The following is a 21,902-nucleotide window of genomic DNA, read 5'->3' as shown; positions in this document are numbered from 1 at the left end:
ATGGCAGTATGGACGTTTTGGAATGGCGATCACCTTGTTGATGTTGGGCTTGAAGTATGGTGCTGTATATATCTTCTTCAGGATTTGGCTTAGCGTCCTGGAGAAGTTGGAGAATTCCCTCTTTGTGTAAGAGGGTTTGTGGGAGCTGGAGCTCTTGTTGTTGTTGTTGTTGTTCCTAGAATAGTGGATGCTTCCTTTGGGCTCTTGTTTATCTCTCACTGCGAGGACTTCTTTGCCATTGCGCTGGGCCAACCATTCCTCGTACTTGATGTATTTGTCTATTCTGTGATATGGGTCGTCTAAGCGTTCTGGCTTGTTTCGCATTAGAGACCCTGCTAGGTCGGAGTCATCCAGGAGAGCATTGGTGAATGTAGAAGTTGCAAAGCTGTCTTTTAAGCCTGACTCTATTGAGAGGAGCTCCTTTTTGAAACGTCCTAAGCCGCAGGCTCCAATCCTGGTGGTGCCCTTCCGTCAATTCCTTTAAGTTTCAGCCTTGCGACCATACTCCCCCCGGAACCCAAAAACTTTGATTTCTCATAAGGTGCCGGCGGAGTCCTATAAGTAACATCTGCCGATCCCTGGTCGGCATCGTTTATGGTTGAGACTAGGACGGTATCTGATCGTCTTCGAGCCCCCAACTTTTGTTCTTGATTAATGAAAACATCCTTTGCAAATGCTTTTGCAGTGGTTCGTCTTTCATAAATCCAAGAATTTCACCTCTGACTATGAAATACGAATGCCCCCAACTGTCCCTATTAATCATTACTCCGATCCCGAAGGCCAACGTAATAGGACCAAAATCCTATGATGTTATCCCATGCTAATGTATACAGAGCTTGGGCTTGCTTTTAGCACTCTAATTTCTTCAAAGTAATAGCACTGGAGGCACGACCGGCGATTAAGGACGAGGGCGCGATCGCCCGGTAGAGGGGCGGGATGACCGGTGCACACCGGAAGGCTTAACCGGTCGGCCAAACCCAAAGTCCAACTCTGAGCTTTTAAGCGCAACAACTTAAATATCGCTATTGAGCTGGAATTACGCGGCTCGCGGCACGGACTTACCCTCAATGGATCCTCGTTAAAGGGATTTAGATTGTACTCATTCAATTACCATACTCTAAGAGCCGGCATTGTTATTTATTGTCACTACCTCCCCGTGTCAGGATTGGGTAATTTGCGCTGCTGCCTTCCTTGGATGTGGTAGCCGTTTCTCAGGCTCCCTCTCCGGAATCGAACCCTAATTCTCCGTCACCCGTCACCACCATAGTAGGCCACTATCCTACCATCGAAAGTTGATAGGGCAGAAATTTGAATGATGCGTCGCCGGCACAAAGGCCGTGCGATCCGTCGAGTTATCATGAATCATCAGAGCAACGGGCATAGCCCGCGTCGACCTTTTATCTAATAAATGCGTCCCTTCCAGGAGTCGGGGTTTGTTGCACGTATTAGCTCTAGAATTACTACGGTTATCCGAGTAGCAGGTACCATCAAACAAACTATAAGCGATTTAATGCCATTCGCGGTTTCCGCGGTCTGAATTAGTTCATACTTACACATGCATGGCTTAATCTTTGAGACAAGCATATGACTACTGGCAAGATCAACCAGGTAGCATTCCTTCTGCGACACCAGCAACGCAGAGACGGAAGAACAGTCAGTGCGGAGACGGTTGTCTATTTCTCGGCGCCGCGAATGCACTGGCCAGGAAAAAACCCAGCCAAAAATCATTTTCCGCATCTTGGAGCTCGTGGATTACTTGTTAGCCATACTAACAGGGCAACCTGTCAGTTGGAGTCACAAGCAACACGAGCGAGTTGTGACCCACCGTTTCAAAAAATAGTGGGAACGCAATGAATTACGTAACAAGAACGTTTACCACGGCCGGTATGCAACACGGGAACAAACCTATTTCAACGGAGAACTCCGAACTCCATTGTTTCAGAAAATGAAGAGGAACGGCAGCACATAGTTCGCTGCCAGTGGCAGGAAGCCTATGCGCACACACGCACCATTTACCATTCACACGCCAACACGAACACATCCTGGTACTACGCCCACCCGTCCCATTGCATCAGTCCATCGCTAGAGTGACGAACAAACACAAAAGGGAAAAGCAAGGCGATGACCAAGAGATTCCCTGTGCGTGACAGCAGCCGGATCCCCCAGAGGGCCACACATACACGCGGCTCGTGTGAAACCTTCACACAAAGACATATTTCGTAAAGAATCGCACTTTAGGGCAATCTACTACGGAGGGGATCAACCCATATGTCATTTGGACCCCAGATCGGGTGTAGCTTATGACGACCGTGGTGGATTACTTCTTTGTGGTGTTCCACAGGCTTGGAAGAAGCTAAATACACATCTGGAGAGAGGATCCAAAATCGAGAGGCAACCAGTATCTATCCGGGGCATGGTTCCCCGACTTGTTCCCCAGATTGTGTATCTTACGACTTCGCCTATGGAACACTTCTTTGTGGTGTTCCACAGGCTTGGAAGAAGCTCCACATCTGGGGAGAGGATCCAACATCGAGAGGCAACCAATATCTATCCGGGGCCATATCCCCCATACGGCCACATATAGAGCGTTTCAAAGACATTTCACAACACGGCTCTAAAGCTACATGATGCTGCTACTCATCCGTCACACCAATATATGTGCCCGCCTAGCCAATTTGTGTACGTTTACAACTTTGCCAGTGGAATAGACTAAAAAGCTAGTCACATATGGCATCATCGGGGGGAACCAACATCGAGAGGCAACCAATATCTATCCGGGGCCAATAACATTGTGGAAGGGGCAAAAAATGGTGAATGAAGGTGAGCGAGGAGTCTTGAAACACTCCAAACTTTAACTGGGAGGGCATTTTTCTCAAGTAATTCGCCTGAACGAGGTGACAAAAACGATATTTATGTTGGGCGCCGACTGCAATTTGGATAGCTATAGCGAAATCTGCTCAAAAAAATGTGGCGAAATCGATCAAAATTGTGGCGAAATCGATCAAAATTGGGCAAAAATTGGGTTGGTAGTGAGTTTGGGGGGAATGATCAGTGATTTCGGACAAAAAAACCTACTGAAATGGGAAAAATTGGTTTGGGGCGGTGGTGGTGGTGGTGGTGGCAGGGAGGTGGTGATGGTGGCGGCGGCATGGAGGTGGTGGTGGTGGGCAGCGGCGGTGGTGGTGGGCAGCGGCGGTGGGTGGTGGCCAGTGGTGGTGCTCGCCGGTAGGGGTGGCGGTACCGGTGGCAACATCGAGTGGGTAGCAACATGGGACGTGATGCATAGCGCCTTGCCGCGCTAGCACATTTTCGCATAGCGCCTTGCCACGCTAGCACATGTTCGAGGGACGGTGGTGGCCGCCAGTGGTGGCATAGCGGCAGTGGTAGCATGGCGGCCGGTGGCAACATGGGACGTCGTCTAGTCGGGGCATGCCTACCCGACGTGATAGCATAGCGCCATGGCCTTGCGCCTTGGGCGAGGGGGAGTAACTATGCTATGATGCCTTCCCACAAAAAAACTCCTCTCCCCCCTAATATAGTCAATAACTTTTTTCCACTATATTCAAAAGGGAACATTGAATGATTTTTGAACTTTACACGGTCATAACTTCCTGCTCGGATGTCCGATTGGGGTGTTTTTTTTTTTTTTGATTTGGGGTGTTTTCAAACGTAGAGCATCATAAGAAAAGAATTGGAACCATTTGGAATGGTTTGGATTTTCATTTTGAGCAAAAACGACTTTTTTTGGGGTTTCGTGTCCGGTGGTCCGTTTGTGCGGTTTTTTCTTTGTTTTGGGTTTATTTTAAACTAAAAAGAGTAATTATGTGGAACTAGAGCAATTGGATATCATTTGGTAGTGAAATTTCAATTTTTGGGCGTTGGCATGGTGTATGGGCACATCCTGTGCATAGCATCCAAGCGCCCACGCCCAAGCATCCAAGCATCCAAGCATCCAAGAGTCCAAGCGCCCAAGGTACCCGCCCATACCATGGCGTCCGCCCACGCCCAAGCGCCCAAGCGTCCACGCCCGTCCAGCGTCAAAGCAATACGCCTAAAAGCGTTCCATCAAGGCGCGTTTCACGCCCCCCCAAGGTACCACGCCCATGCACGTAAGCCGCCCACGCCCAAACCGCCCAAGCGCCTACGCCCATGTCCAAGCGTCCAAGCGCCCACGCCCAAGCGCCCAAGCGTCCAAAAGCCCAAGATAACCACGCCCATGCACAAGCGTCCACGTCCAACCGTCCAAGCGCCCACGCCCAAGTGTCCAAGTGCCCAAGGCGTCCACGTTCAAGCGCCCAAGGTACCCACGCCCATGCACAAGCGTCCACGTCCAACCATCTAAGCGCCCAAGTGCCCACGCTCGAGCATCCAAGTGCCTAAGCACCCGCACCCAAGGCGTTCACGTCCAAATAAAAAGCAAATACAAAACAACATCAACTCATAATATTCCTAAACCACTCGCTGCTGGTAGTGGAAGGGACATGGGAAGGTGATGGCTCCCGAGCCTCCGATGGGCGAGCCATCCGTCTCAAGGGCGACGACGCCTTTCGTGCCTCGCCTGATCGCTCCTCAGAAGAAGCACCCCCCTGGGGTGGAAAGCATGCAAGCATATCATCTCGGAACTTGCGCTGAGCTTCCATCTCGGCCCTCGTCTGTTCCCACCGCTCATCCTCACGCTGGGCACGAGTCTCGAGGTTATGATGCATGGTAGCCTGCCGAGTCCGGAGGTCTTCGCAAATAGTATTGAGAGAACGCATGCCACGATGAATCACAGCCATGCGTTCTGCATCCGACCTACACCTATCCAAGGCATCGGCATCAAAACATGTCGTGTCCTCCTCATCCTCCGAGTCATCCTCTTCGACTACCCTCTCTTCAGGCAACCTCCAAACTCTTTGGATACACTCCGTATAAATATGAGGGTTTCGTGCTCTTCGTGCAAATCCTATCGACGCCGAGTCGCTCTCAAGGTCATCATGAACCGTTATCAAAACAGGGAGGCGTGCAATACTTTTCCCAACTCCCCTAATCATGTTTTTCAAAACTCCAAAATACGTAACTCATACTTCTGCTCTTGGAGTATCCATAGAATGTGAAGGCAGTTCATACCAATGTCACTGACTTTTTCTCCTCTATGACATTCCTACCAATCCATCGAAGCTACACAGCCAAATTTGGTTGGTTCTCCGAGACGATCGGCGAACACAATGCGAGCTCGCATTGTATTTCCCTTCCGAAACAGTCACGTTCATCAAAGGCTCGACCCCAGTAAATTGGGAATCCTGTAATGTGGCATCGAGATGGCGTCTAGGCGGAATGCCTAAAATCTCAGCTAACAACCCAGTAGATACTTCTCTCATCCTCCTAGCCACCTTAACAAAAATCCTATTTCCATCCAACTCCCTCGTCCTATAAAACTGTCGGACCAAATCTTCTTGGTAGAAATCGTCTGTCGAGTACCACAAACCACTCCAATCTCTCCTAACCATCTCGTCACCGTAAAACGGCGCGAAGTGGTCGGCAGTAAACGCGTGCTCCGGCAAAATCCGACGTCTTTGAGCCATTGAGACTTTGGAATGATTTGGGGGTTTAAATGGAATGTGGGGATGGAGTTTGAGACAACCTCACTAACCAAATAGTGGTGGTGGCGCGGCAGTTCAAATTCCTCAAATTTTGTTTGTTTTTTTCTAATGTTTTGGTGGTGGGAATTGGTGGGGGAATGATTTGGAGAGGAATTGGGATTGATTTAAATGTTTGTCGTGGGTGTAGTTAGGTTTTTTTTTTTTTTTTTTTTTAATGTTAGGTTTTTAAGCTTAATGGTTGTTAATGGCGGTTTTGGAAGGTGAAATCACGACTGTTATGTTCAAGATGGAGACGCACGTGTGTTGGCGCGAGATTGGGCCCAAGCCTAATTTGATTTTTCGAATTTTTTGATTTTTCGCACAACTTCAAACTAAATTTGCCGCTTCGTTACAGGTCTGATTTTTGCGAATGAGCTATGGAAATGATCAGGAGAGAATTTCCAATCTAATGATCCATAAAACACTCTATTCCGACTGTGGATGACATATAAGAAGATGAAAAATGCCTCAAAGTGCGTGCATGACGTAAGTTATGCAAACGAATGAACTCTAATTTCATAGATAATGTCAACCCGAATTGAAATATAATTAAACGGCTTAAGCAGCACAAATGGAAAGTTGAACAATCCAGTACAGAAACGAACACCCCACCCCCAAATAAATTTTTGGCAACGAAGTTTAGAAAATTTGTTTTAAAAGCTAGTATTTTAAAGTCAGATTCCCGAGACTTCCTAAATTACTATTTTTATGATTTTAACAATTTTTATTTTTTATGAATAAGATTTAATATAAGAAATACAATAAAGCAATAAATGCATAATTCACACCATAGAAGAACATGACTCAAAATCCGAGAAAACATGCAAGAGTGGAAAACGTGAATTATGTTTAACGTGGACTTACTTACAGCCACACACTCCATAAGGAGGGCCTGGTTACCTAAATGGTGCACTTACCAATATATGAAAATAAAAGGAAGTACACTAATAAAAAAAGTCAGTCCTCATAGACAGGGTCCTGTAAAAGGACTTCCTCTACATCAGGGGACAATAGCTCGTGAAAATGTTTCAACTGTTGGCCATTGACTTGAAATGTACTGTTGTCCTTGGGATTTACCAAGGTGATTGCCCCATGAGGGGTGACTTCAATAACTAGAAAAGGACCAGACCAACGAGTTTTTAATTTCCCTGGAAAAATATGTAGACGGGAGTTGTATAGCAAGACATTTTGACCTACCATAAACTCTTTGTGCTAGATTTGCTTATCATGAACACATTTCATGTTATTAGCTTTATAATCCTTCGCGAGATCATAAGAATCGCTACGGATTTCTTCAAGCTCATTCAATTGCAACTTGCGCTTAACACCCGCCTCATTGACATTGAAGTTAAGGCTTTTTATAGCCCACATAGCACGGTGCTCCAATTCAACGGGCAAATGACAAGGTTTCCCAAATACAAGTCTAAAGGGAGACATACCTATAGGATTTTTGAAAGCCGTCCTATATGCCCATAAGGCATTAGATAGACGCTTTGACCAGTCTTTTCTATCAGGATTTACAGTTTTTTCTAATATCTTTTTGATTTCCCTATTAGAAACTTCTACTTGTCCGCTAGTTTGTGGATGATACAGAGTTGCTACTTTATGTGTAACTCCATACTTTTTCACTAGAGATGTAACAACTCTGTTGCAAAAATGTGTTCCACCATCGCTAATGATGGCTTTGGGAATGCCAAATCGACAAAAAATATATTCTTTAACAAAAAACACAACTGTCTTATGGTCATTGCTACGGCAAGCCATGACCTCTATCCATTTAGACACGTAGTCCACGGCGACTAGAATATAAATGAAATCGTGGGAAAATGGAAAAGGACCCATAAAATCAATGCCCCATATGTCAAAAATTTCTACCACCATGATTGGATTCAATGGCATCATATTATGCTTCGTGATTCGCCTAAGTTGTTGGCAACGAATACACGTCTTGCAATGCACTTGGGCATCTTTAAAGAGAGTAGGCCAATAAAACCCACATTGAAGAATTTTAGTAGCTGTTTTCATACCACTAAAATGGCCACCACATTCTTTGTCATGGCAGAATGAGAGAACCTCATTATATTCCCATTAGGGAATACAACGACTAATAATCTGATCTGCACAATACTTGAAAAGGTAGGGCTCATCCAGTAGTATAGCTTAACTCTGGCTAAAAACTTATTACATTCATTTCTTGACCAATCATAAGGAATAACATCAGACGCTAAATAATTCACAATGTCAGCATACCATGGTGCATAAAAAATAACATACAGATTCTCATCCGGAAAAGAGTCCGGTATGGACTCAGAATCACTATTATCATCGTTTGTAAGTCTAGATAAGTGGTCGGCAACTACGTTTTCGACCCCTCGTTTGTCCTTTATTTCTAATGTGAATTCTTGTAGGAGAAGAATCCATCGGATTAATCTCTGCTTAGCATCCTTCTTTGCGAGAAGGTACCTAAGGGCTGCATGGTACGTGTAAACTAGTCTTAGAACCAACCAAATAAGGATGAAACTTATCTAAAGCATAAACGACAGCTAAGAATTCTTTTTCAGTAGTTGTATAATTCCTTTGAGCATCGTTTAGAGTTTTACTAGCATAATAAATAACAATGGATTTATTATCTAGTTTCTATCCCAAGACAACACCAACTGCATAATCACTAGCATCACACATGAGTTGGAAAGGTTTAGACCAATCGGGAGGCTGTATAATGGGTGCAGAAGTTAAGGCAGCTTTTAAACTTTCAAAAGCCTGTTTACAGTTAAAATTAAAATCAAAGATGGCATCCTTTAAAAGCAGAATAGTTAACGGCCTAGCTATTTTTGAAAAATCTTTGATAAAGCGCCTATAAAAACCTGCATGGCCTGGAAAGGCTCTAATATCACGGAAAGTCCATGATATAGGTAGAGTCGCTATCTTATCTAGTTTGGCCTTATCTACTTCGATGCCATCACTAGATACGATGTGACCTAGTACTATGCCTTTTTTCACCATGAAGTGACATTTTTCCCAATTTAAAATGAGACTCTTCTCTTCACATCGTGTTAAAACTTTAGATAAGTTAGACAGGCATTTAGTGAAAGAGTCTCCATAGATAGAAAAATCATCCATGAACACTTCCATGAAACGCTCTACCATGTCACTAAATATATGAAGCATACACCGCTGGAAGGTACTAGGAGCATTACAAAGGCCAAAAGACATTCGTTTATAGGCGTATGTTCCAAAAGGACATGTGAAGGTAGTTTTTTCTTGGTCATCAATATCAATAATAATTTGGAAATAGCCAGAGTAGCCATCCAAAAAACAATAAAAATTATGACCAGCTAGACGTTCAAGCATCTGATCTATAATGGGTAAAGGAAAATGACCCTTTAGTATCATGGCATTTTAATGTCCGTAATCAATATAGATCCTCCATTTCATAGGACCATGCGTGGCAACATATTCACCCTTGGCGTTACGTACCATAGTAATCCCTGATTTCTTTGGAACTACATGAATAGGACTTACCCATTCGCTATCAGAGATTGGGTATATGATACCCACATCGAGTAACCGTAAGACCTCTTCCCTGACTGCTTCTTTCATGGTAGGGTTTAAATGTCGCTGAGGTTTGCGAGAAGTCTTTGCGTTATCCTCTAAATGGATACGATGAGTGCACACATTAGGGTCAATTCCCTTAATGTCGACCAGGGACCAACCAATCGCAGAACGATGTTCCCTAATCACGATCAACCGTGTCTCTTCCTCCTTGGATAATAGAGAAGATATAATTATCGGATGACTACCATCCGGATCAAGTTGAATATACTTTAACTTAGGAGGAAGAGGTTTAAGCACTGGGGTGGAAGGAATATCGATAAATGGTTCTGGAGGGTCCTCATCTTAAGTAATGAATACTTGCTTAGGCAGCAGGTCTTCAAACTTTGTGTATGGAGCAACCGAAGGGTCTACGATTTGTGTAGACTCGAAGATGGTGCTGACTTCCTCTACATAGAAGTCATTGACAAAATCTGAACTTCCAAAAGAAAGGAATTTATGCATATGGTTTTCTGGAAACGTGTTATTAAAGTAATCTTGAGCTAATCTCTCGATCATGCTAACCTCTCCATTTATAGACGAATTTGGTAACTGTTTCATAATTTTAAAAACATTTACCTGAACTGAAAGATGGCCAAAAGACAAGGACATCGAACCATCGCGACAGTTTATAAACGCATTGGTAGTCGCCAAGAAGGGACGCCCTAAGGTGATCGGAACAGAGTCGTTAACGACTTCTATATCGAGGATAACAAAATCAGCAGGATAGTAGAAATCCTGGACCTTAACAAGCATGTTTTCAACCACACCCTTAAGGTACTTAATAGATCGATCTGCTAATTGCAACGACATTTTTGTAGGTTGCATCTCTTGTAGACTTATTTGTTTGTATAGATAATACGGGAGTAAGTTAACAGTCGCCCCCAGGTCTAGTAAAGTGGTCGTCGTGTGGGAATCTCCTAAGGTGCATTGTACAGTGGGACGACCAGGGTCCTTGTACTTAATGATTCCATTGTGTTCCATTAAAGTTGGAAACTGTTTAGTTAAAAAGACGTCTTTAGGAATATTTGTCTTACGCGTTTTAGTGCACAACTTTTTGAGAAACTTAGCATGGTAAGGTAATTTTTTAATTGCAACTAGAAAAGGTAAGTTTATCGTTAGATTTTAAAAAACTTTCCTAATCTCGTCAAAGTATGTATCCCTGTTTAACATAGCTAATTTCTAAGAAAACGGTGGTTTCTCTCTATATTTAGCGTATGGATCAACTGGATGTCTAACATTTGCTTTCTGTATCTTAGGTTGTGGTTTAACTGGTACCTCTACAGGGGTAGGCTCTTCAGTTTCTATTACAGTATCTAGTTCAATCTTTGGTGTAGGGACAACTGGTGGGGTAACTATAGGCATAGTTACTTTGTTATCAACCACTCTCCCTGAGCGGAGAGTGGTGATAGCATTTAGCTCACCTACGTTTGCATTTTCCGTACTAGTATTACCGTTCACCTCAAATGTTATGTTTGTTGTTTTAGGATTAGCTATCGCTTGTCCTAGAAACACACCTTTGGGTTGTACTTTCTCTTGTGCTATTTGATGAATGGTGTGGAACCTAAAGCTGCGATTGTATCGAGCGCGCAAGGAGAAAAGTGTTTTTTTTTTGTTAGATGAAGTTGTAGAGGGAGAGAGAACGAAGAGAACCAAAAGGTTTTCTAATCCCACAAAACACGGTCTCCAACTCTTCTAATTGTGGTTTAAGTCTGGAGAAACGAAGGGTTTTTTTGTTTAATTTCAGAATTAATGATCTAATTAATTTACACTGCCATCATGGCACTCGTCCCAACCGTTGATTTATCCACCCTTAGATTGAATCCCAGCCGCGAGTCAAGAAAGTGAGAAAACAACCCTGTTTTGTTAAGTTGATCTCGACCGTCGATTTATCCACCTTTAGATGAATCCCAGCCGCGAGTCAGGAAAGTGAGGAAACAACCCTGTTTTGTTAAGTTGATATTAGGAGTAACGGCTGCTCATATGTTGATTGTGGAAGCTCTTTATGTGGCTGATTTTATTTGGGTAGAAATTAAAATTTCTCCTATGTGAGCTTACTGAGCTCCTCTTATCAATTTATTTTCAACGTTTTGAATACGATAAAAAAAAGAGGGCTTCTTTAGTGCGCGAGATGTACCAAAACTCTCGGTGCGCGTGATTCCTGGCCACACAATTGAAGGGTAGAACCGGAAACCACCAGGACAAAAAGTTATTAATGAACTAAAAAAAAATTAATTTCCACCTCCCGCGGATTACTGGAGTTCTCAAAAACAAACAGAGTTCACCCCATGGGTCGTGCGATCTTTCTCTCCCGCTAAACCAACCAACAACAATTGAAATATTTGTTCTTGAATCTGATAAGTTAGTTTTTGTTCTCGTTCTATTCTGTTTAATCTGGAAAGAAGAAAAGAAAGAAGAAAGAAGAAAGAGAAAAGAGAGGAGAGAAGGACTCAAGGTCCAGAAGAGTGAAGAGAGAGTTATCGAGAAAAAGAAAAGGAGAAGAGAAGGAAAAATGGAGTGGGGAGAGAGGTGAATCCCACGAGAAAGAATTAAAAGTAATTGAGGGAGAAGATGAAGGCGATTTTGTCCAAGTTTGGAGCTCGGGAACTCTGTCGATTGAAGATTTGGGAAATTGCTATTAGGTGAGTAATCATTTCTTTCCTAAATCCATATTTTATGTGTATGGTTGACTGTTCTTAGAAATTTAGAAATTTTGAGTGGTTAGAGAGTTGTTGTTCATTGATTATTGTTATGTGAATTCAATTGCATTCAATTTGTATGTATTAAGTGAACTTGGGTGAATTGGAAATTTAAGCGTATTGAAAGCTATGGATTGATTTTGGGAGGAATCCAATCAATTCGATGTTGCATAATTTAGTTCCGTTGTTTGGGGTCATCTTTGTATGGTATTTACACGTGATTGTTCATTCGATTAGGGGTTTATTGTTCTATGAATAGGTTGCGAGGAAAATACTTCAACAACCTATTTGTATTAATTTAGAGTTTCTAGCTATGGTTATGGGAGAACTTGTAGGTTGGTGAGTGGATTGTTATATACGTGTTTTACATATTCTTATGATTTAGTAGAAAAAGTACTAGGTGGCATGTTTCTCAACTATATTTCGAGTAGGGCTTTGCATCTGGGACGCATAAATCGAGCGTCCAGACGCAATTCATGCGTCTGGACTCATTATCTATGCATCTCAGACTCAAGAAATGCGTCTGGACGCTCGATACATGCGTCCCAGACGCATAAGCCGATTTTCTCTCTTCTACTCTATCCTTCTATCCTCTTTTGCGGGCTTTGGTCCAAACAATGAATCCTTTGGCCTTGGGCTTCCAAATAGATTTTAAAATAGGTCCAAGTTGCATCTTTAACAGCTCCAATTCCTTGGCCTTCTCCATGATGTCCACGGGCCTCCCATGTGATCCTTAATGCTCCGAATTGCTTCGTTTTACCCCATTTTCTCTAATATTCTACAAAACTCTCTTTTTCACCTGTAGAATCTTAAAACACAACTTATAAACACTATTAGTCCACTAAGATGGCTAAACAAGAGGCATAATCGAGGGTTAAATAGCACTTTTTGAGCACTTATCACAACTCCCAACTAGCCTTTTGCTAGTCTCTTAGCAAATAAGATAAAAAAATGGGTAATTTTGACTTAACCCCCCACAGATGGGTAGTGGTTTGACTAAACCCCCCATTTTTAAAATTATTTGAGTTTGCCCCCCACTCCGTCAATTTTGTGTGTAACAGACGTTAGTATTTTAGCTATTGACCATTTTACCCTTATGAAATAGATGTTGCATTGCCCCCCACATTAACACGTTAAACCTAGCTTGATTTTGTAGATCCAGGTTATAAGCATACTAAGTAAAAATTTCAGTATAATTTAAAAGCTGTTGCTGTAATGACTTCTAACTATTGAATGCAACTGACAACTAAATATTCATTTTTCCACTGTTTGCAAATTTTGCTACTCATCATAATTAAATGGTAACTGTGTATGTGTTTCACTTCGCCAGTTAGTGCTTTCGAGAATAAGTTTGGGTGATGACTGGTAGAGTAACTTCCTAGCAGTTCGCAAAACCAACTTTTATTACCTCCTAATTAGTCTAGGTCAGAATATGGTACCGAATTGCTCGTAAGTTATTTCATGCTCCTGCAGCTGCCATATGGGGTGTATCCATCCATTTATCATCAAACTTCCACTAAATTGAAGGCAAGAGTGTTATTTCATGCTCCTGCAACTGCCATATGCTGGTCCACGTATGAAGCCATGAAAATATTTCTTCATCATGTTCATGAGAGCTCAGTACCCTTCCAATTGTGAGAACTTTGGAAACTGAATAACTATGTCCCAATCGTGAGATTTCTTCTTCTTGTTTACTGTTAACTAAAAAATTGGGGGGTTTATGCAAATATCATATTGACGTTTGGGGGGTTTACACTAACTAATAGTAAACCTCTTAATTTGTTTTAACTAAAGGAAGGGAAAAAAAAAAAAAAATCTTAATTTGTCAGAAAGGGCAAAATGGTTAATAAGTAAAATACGAGAGAGAGAGTGCAAGAATTAAATAATGGCAACGTTTGGGGGGTTTTCGCAAAGCTAGGTTTAACGTGTTAATGTGGGGGGCAATGCAACATCTATTTCATAAGGGTAAAATGGTCAATAGCTAAAATACTAACGTCTGTTACACACAAAATTGACGGAGTGGGGGGCAAACTCAAATGATTTTAAAAATGGGGGGTTTAGTCAAACCGCTACCCATCTGTGGGGGGTTAAGTCAAAATTACCCTAAAAAAATAGATAAGTGATCAAAATCACATCCTAATAACAAAAATAAAATCCTAACTCATTTTCGCAGGCATCGCGATTGCATTTACCATATGCAACAAGGCTTTAAACCTTTATGTTCCCCAAAAAGGACGAAGTTATAGTCTCGTGAGGAGGGTTTTCAGTGATATACCCACAAAATCAATCAATAGCATGTTCAAGAATGATAGTATTTTTCAGAGAGAGAAATTCCTTACCCACTTAGTGCTTACTCCAATAGACAATCTCCATTGCTAACTACATTGCTGCAAAGACTCATAGATTATGATGGGAGATAGTAAAAATTGACAAAATTCTCAATCAAGGCTTATATGTGTACTTAGTCAATCTCCTATACTCTCCTATCTAAGAAACGGAATCCCTAGTTTACCATAGGTAGATAATCTCGACTTTCAATCCTCACCGGTCATACTCTCAGAAAAGAATCTTTCAGAAGATGGTCTACTATTTTACCTCATGTATGTGGGGAAAAGAATAATGCATATGAACATGCCACATACTACTTTGAAAAACAAACTTCTGAATAAAAGTAGTCTCATGGAAAGAATGTCAATCACATATGAAGTGTCGGGTCCTTCACTTTAGCATCTTCTCACCTATTCTAGACTTCGTACCATACTGTAGTGATAAGCCATGGGTTGTAACTTGGCTTGGGTATTGGTTTATGAAGGAAAGGTAAAAAGGATTCTAAGGTTGTTTCTGAGAAAAACACTAAGGGTTTTGCTTCTTTCTTTGGAAGATTTCTTTAAATTTTGTATTCAGAGAAAATTCTTCCTTTGTCTTAGCTTTTCCATCCATTCAATTTCAACTTTTTTTTTTTTTTTTTTTTTTTTTTTTTTTTTGGTATATCCTTGATTAGTCTTGGATATGCTTGTTTTCCACTAGCTTCTTTTCACTTTGAACGAATGATGGTCTTCATTGTATCTCTCGATATTTCCTTGTAATCTTCCTTTTATGGTCTTTCTTCCTCCTTGTGCCCTCGTATTCTCATAAACATATGGGTATGGCTGATAAAGATTTTGGCTATACTCCTTGTCTGGAGTTGGGTAAAGGATAAAGGGTTTTGGAAGAAAATGGCTTATTGTAAAAAGCATAAAAGGTTTAACATGATGGTCCTACTAGGTGGGATAAAGGCTGAATGGGTTCACTACTTGGCTTATCAAGATGATACTACTGTTTGAATAGACTACAAGACCTAATGGCTATCTCCCCAGTTGATGTCACTTCGTGATTAACCAAATCAACAAAATAATGAGACTATATTACAACGACATAAAGAACTGAAAGATGTTGAGTCACTAAGACTCGGATTTTTTGTAAGAACTCTCCAAAGAATGGGTATAAAGCTCAAGTCTCACGGGCTAAGTCTAAATATTCTACTTCCAGTTTACTAGGGGTTTAAATCTCTCTTCTAGCAAAAGTATACAAAACTGATCAAGTATTATGGTGGTGCCTTAATAAAGAATTCTATCAACAAGAACTATGTCCGAGCATAATAAATAGTCTAAGCGGTAATGAAATCAATAATATCAACTATCTATCAAACTCAACACTAAGCAATTATAGAATATATATCCCGGACTCATCATTAAAATTCATTTTTCTCATGCAACTCGATATAGAAACAAAAATATTTTTGTTTTGAAAACTAATTTTCAAATTCATTTCTCAAGTACACACTGCTTTACCCCGGTGAGAGTGAGAGAAAAAGAATCAACTTGATACTCTCATCTTTGATATTCGGTTCTTGAAAGTTCGAGGGATGATAGAAATTTGTTCATGTGAACATATGGCTGAACATTGTCTGAACCATTAAACTTTGGAAGCATAGAGATTACTGATGCTCTAAGCTCAAACTGGTTAGCTTCACGTTTTCGGGAAAACAATATTTGGGTGGGTCTCCAATGATTGGCGAATAGAAATCGCTCAACTTCTTCCTCTGTTGTGCTTGCATGGGTGGGATAGCTTCAGGATTATTGGTGTCCAAAACACCTCCATCATTGCGTGCGGCCATTATATCAATCCTGTCTAGTATTCTTGCTATGGGAAGATGATGAAAACTATCCTATTATGCTTGAATGCAATTAAACTAATATGCAACTATTCTAAATTATACTAATATGCAAAACTACTTTCCTTCAACTTGGTTGGGCTTTGCAGCTATTATCTCGCCCGTTGTCTAAAGCTGTCTCTTCTAGGGTTATGGTGAATCACTTGGATTGCTTAAGTACCACGTCCCACAGACGATAGTCCGTTTGTCAAGATTCAGACAAGAAACACTAGAGTTTGATATTTCGCTGTGTTGCTTACAACTTCAATTGTTGAACAAAAGAAGCGTATTAGTATAATTATCCCTCAATAAGTAAAGGATGAGTAGGGTATCGTTCCACTTTTAAGTGTATGTTTATATGAAGGACATGACTAGAAAGGGGGTTTGAGGGATTAAAACTATTATTATAGATATTGTAGATTCTAATGTTAAACTAAACTAAACTAAACTAACTAACTAAACTTATACTAAAACTAAGAATTGGAAATAGGGAGAGAATATGAGAGAGATAGATTCAAGAGATTCAAATCCACCAATGCTTTTGATTCAATGACTTTTTGCTTCATGTTGTTCTCCAAGTAGACTACAATCGGGCAATCGAGCGAGTGCCGATGCCTTTTTGGGTGAAACATCGTTAACAAATTAACTCTACTTAAGGTTGTTCCTATGTTCATGTTACTAGTATTTTCTTTCCTTTTATGTGAGCTTGGGCAGCTATTCAATGAATCACCATCTAAGGCAAACACAAGGAATACTTCCCTTACTCTAAAACACTACACAATTAGAAGAAAAGTAGAGAATAATAGTATAATATTCAATTACAATAAATAAAACTTTATTCTAGCATTATATTCAATTGCAATAAATAAAAACATGTTACTAGCAAATATTCAATTGCAATAAATAAAACCCTAAACTAGCATGATATTCAATTGTAATAAATAAAAACCTTAATCTATACTTCCATCCCCTGGTGTGGGCAATGGAACTAATAACTAAAAACATAAAGAACTAACCTGATTGAAGAACACCATAAACCAGAAGAATCATTAAACCTTAAGCACCGGCTTCATCTCCTCCCTTGAAGGAGAAGATTAGCCTTCCATATAGAAGGAAGAACACGAAGAACGAGAAGAAGAAGAGTCGAAGAACATAAGACTAGAAAGACTAATTTATTAAGACTCAGCTAGTTAAAACCGATCTTTTATTATTAATCTCTCTCTGCCTCAAGTTCTGGAGACAAGAATATAAGTGAATTGGCAAATTACATGAGGCACTTATGTCCTCTATTTATAGGGGTTACAATGAGCTCTAGAAGCATTCCAAACCGTCATTTGTTTCCTAATACAAATAGACTTCTTTCAGAGTCCAACTTCGTCTCCAAAACTGAGAAGGAATTGGCTACAGTGTCGATTCATGCGTCTGGACTCATTATCCATGCGTCTCAGACTCAAGAAATGCATCTGGACGCTCGATTTATGTGTCCCAGACGCAATCAATGCGTCTAGACGCTCGATACATGCGTCCCAGACGCATAAGCCGATTTTCTCTCTTCTGCTCTATCCTTCTATCCTTTTTTGCGGGCTTTGGTCCAAACAACGAATCCTTTGGCCTTGGGCTTCCAAATAGATTTTAAAATAGGTCCAAGTCGCATCTTTAACAGCTCCAATTCCTTGGCCTTCTCCATGATGCCCACGGGCCTCCCATGTGATCCTTAATGCTCCGAATTGCTTCGTTTTACCCCATTTTCTCTAATATTCTACAAAACTCTCTTTTTCACCTGTAGAATCTTAAAACACAACTTATAAACACTATTAGTCCACTAAGATGGCTAAACAAGAGGCATAATCGAGGGTTAAATAGCACTTTTTGAGCACTTATCAGGCTTTTTCGGTGCGCGAGATGTACCAAAACTCTTGGTGCGCACGATTCCTAGCCACAATTGAAGGGTAGAACCGGAAACCACCGGGACAAAAAGTTATTAAGGAAGGAAAAAGAAAAAAGAAAATGATTTCCATGTTGTTTCCCCTTCCCACATACTACTTTTTGAGAGAGTTCGCCCCATGGGTCGTGTGAAATCAGCCTAACTCAAAAAAGAAAAAAGAAAATGATTTCAAACAACAATTGAAATTGAAATATTTAACCAACTCGAATCTGGTAAGTTAGTTTTTGTTCTTGTTCTATTTTGTTTAATCCGGAAAGAAGAAAAGAAAGAAGAAAGAGAAAAGAAAGGAGAGAAGGACTAAAGGTCCAGAAGAGTGGAGAGAAAAAGTAAAAGAGAAGGGAAGAGAAGGAAAAATAGAGTGGGGAGAGAGGTGAATTAAAAGTGATTAATTGAGGGAGAAGATGAAGGCGATTTCATCCAAGTTTGGAGCTCGGGAAGATTTGGGAAATTGTTATTAGGTGAGTAGTCTTTTCTTTCCTAAACCCATTTTTTTTTTGTGTATGGTTGATTATTCTTAGAAATTTAGAAATTTTGAGTGGTTAGAGAGTTGTTGTTCATTGATTAATGTTATATGAATTCAATTGCATTCGATTTGTATGTATTAAGTGAACTTGGGTGAAATTTTGAGAAAGCTTAACGCTGGATTGATTTCAAGCTCAATTTGGATTTAGTCTTGAACATGAAAAAATAAGATATGTGAGTATGTTTTTCAACCCAATTGGCCTGATCGCATTCCGAGGCTGGTGGAATTAGTTATGGTGTCTAGAAGTTTGGTTGGCAGAAAACCGTGTGCCAGAAATCAGTTTCTGCGCACTGTGTTCAAGCCCAGTTTTCGCATATTTAGAATTAGATTTAGAATTTTTGTAAAATATAAGAAAATAAGTTTTGTGTGTTAGCTTTTCAACACAAAAAGCCTCATTGCTTTTGGATAGCTGTGGAAAGAGTTGTGTCATTCGGAAGATAGCGTGTGAAAATTCTAGTTTGCTGAAAATTAGGCTTTTTACCAAGTTTGAGCTATTTTTACTTCTAGATGGTATGACATTGGGACTTCGAGTTATGTATAAAAAAGTAAGTTTACATATCCTAGTTTCTAAATAATCAAGTGGTGTATTATTTGGATGAATGTAGGGAAAGTTATAACATCGACAAAGTGGCTAGAAATCCTAATGTAGTATCTTTTTATATGTATGAACCCAGTTTGAGAAATATTCATAGTAATGAACAAAGCATTTTCATAAACTTTTCTTGGGGAATAGATGAGATTCTGAATATGAATGTTTATATAAAGTAAGAGCTACGTAAGGTTTGATTCCAATCTTGAAAGATTGGATACGTAGGCAGCCTTAGTTGACGGTGCAGCCGCTATAATATATATTATATCTTTAGTTTTTGCGATTAATATATGTGTTTTATGGATGTTGTATCCGTTTATGATTTTGTGTTTTACTTACGGGTCAAGAACCTTTATGCCTCTACTTAAACGAGAAACTATCCCGTGAGTCTCGAAAAGTATGAGGAATTACTTGTCTTGATGCATGTAAGGGGTTAAATAGTATTGTTGTATTCTCTTGAACTATTTAAACTAAATGGTGATCATGTGGTATCATATTGATATGTGATTGTGAGCACGTTCGGATTTTTTAGAACTTTAATATTTATTGGTGGTGGTGTGTTACCCATGGGAACTTAGGGGTTCTGAAGATGATATAAGAAATTGAAATGGATGAAGCTTGTGTTGTTTATTAATAAGTGGATATTATGGTATATATCCTGAAGAGCTTTGTACTAGTGTTGGTAGTGACTTTTCATTTCCGTTTTATTTTAAAATGATTGATCGACTCCTGGGGTTTTGGATTTACAATTAGTTTGCTTAAGGGCACGGTATAAGTTGTATATTTTTCTTTTGTAAACTTTTATTTCACTTATAAGAAATATTATATGTTTATGTGTAGTCCCTAGTCCGCCATGACTCTGGGTTTTTGATATTGTATTTATATATTAGGTTTGGGATTAATGAGAATGTCGGATAAAATTTCTTGTTAAGTTCAAGGTGTTAGAAAAATTCTTTGGTTGATCACCAAGGTGGATAGGTATTACCCGTTAGCCTAAGAATGGTTGTTTAAATCCTCGACCTAAAGAATAGGCGAGAGATATGATATATAGCGCGTAAATGCATAGATCCAACCTTCTCAGCGTTTTGTGTGCTGACCACCGAAGTCTATATCGACTAAGGCGGTTGCCTTTTCTTGAGAGTGGGGATTGGTTATGCAAGGAGACACAGATGGATATATGTGTCAGTCTGTATAGGTGACTATTGTGGCCGTGGCTAGGGATATTTGTGTGTTATATTATAATGATTTTAGACTATGTAGTTAAGTTTGAATTATTATATATATTAGCTAGTTTTACTCGTTTAAAATATGTTTTGCAGAATGGTAAGTATACTAACCTTCTTACAGGGGTGGATGATCGTATAATGATTTTGCAAAACGTAAATTTATTTTATTTGTTAGTTAACTTTGCTAAAAGGGCCTCATTAATCGTATAGAGGAACTAACAGTCCTGATGTAAATTATACAAGGTTTTTAGTAGATTTTAGATGCACAAGAGAAACTAATGCATTCCGAGGGAAGGAACTAAATTGTCTCGAGGCGTAAAGGTTACTCAGCAATTGCTTAACGGTCAGTTACTTTACTGTTCTAGCATTTGTGGAGACGATTAAGTAGCTGGGTTGAGCAATGAGATGTATATTATTATGATTTTCAGGTTTTGACAGGATTTATGTTTATGAAATGTTGAAAATACATAGGAGATTTTGTCGAATTTTTTTTTAGAATGTGATATATATTTTTTGTTTTAGTTTATTAGGTTATAGTTAGTGGGTATTTTAAGTTCCAGCCTGGACTCATGTGAGTCAAACCCGCTCACGTTCTGGTTTATTAGATTGTTGAATATTCAGATCAAGCTCTTTTATCTAAATATTCAATTGTCTGAAAAAAAAAATTAGGGCGTGACAATTATATTACTATTCTAGAACCCACCCACCCACATACACACACATACACATCTCAAGGAGCCATTCAGAAAGAGAGCACTGAGTGACCAATCTATATGACTTGACTACTAATGAGAGTTTATACCCACAAACTTGGAGTGTGTTGGGAATCAGCCTCCAACTACTGGTTACTTTTTTATGTTGTAATTGATTTGGCGGGTTGCGTGTCCTTATGGGATTCTTCTACACAAAGACAAAGTGTGATCTTTTCATTGTATACCAAACTACTCTATATCTTGTAGAAAGAATCAGGTCATTTTATTTGTTTGATCTTTACACTTACCAAGGGTTATGACATAAGCCATATTATATTTAGAAACTATAATCTAGCAAGAAACCACTCAAGCTAGCAGGTGACATTCTCTCTTTTTTTTTACTCCTTTCACTACAAGAAAATGGACTTTTTCCCATGGTTACCCAGTATTTTTCCCCACGGTCATAAACCTTTGCATATTCTCCCACAAATTTTGACCGTAGCAAATAGGTTTCTCCTTATTCCGTAACTTCAATACTTTTACCCACGGTTTAAATGTTTACTTGGACCGTTGGTGTAGCCACAAAGAGAAACCGTTGGTACTTTTTTTTAGATCTGGACAAATGTTCCATGCGTTTTGACCGTAGGAATAGGGGCTCCAAAATATTTTAACACGGAACAAAATAATTCCAACACACAGAAATTAAGTTCCCCCACTTAGCTTCGCCCCCACCGCCAGTTACTTTTTCTCCTTCCCCCACAGACAATTGTTTAATTTTTTTTTAAAAAGTAAGGATTTTGATGGCTTTCTTTTCTTCTATATAT

General features: G+C 40.0%; 1 pseudogene; it reads right to left on the bottom strand.

Annotated features, from left to right (window-relative positions):
* Positions 1–511: 511 nt before the first annotated feature.
* On the bottom strand, positions 512–1,608 carry LOC147496234 (18S ribosomal RNA; annotated as a pseudogene).
* Positions 1,609–21,902: the final 20,294 nt, after the last annotated feature.

Source organism: Coptis chinensis, chromosome 5 (genome assembly GCF_015680905.1).
Source record: "Coptis chinensis isolate HL-2020 chromosome 5, ASM1568090v1, whole genome shotgun sequence".
NCBI classification, from domain to species: Eukaryota; Viridiplantae; Streptophyta; class Magnoliopsida; order Ranunculales; family Ranunculaceae; genus Coptis; species Coptis chinensis.
This window is presented reverse-complemented; position numbering and strand designations above follow the sequence as displayed.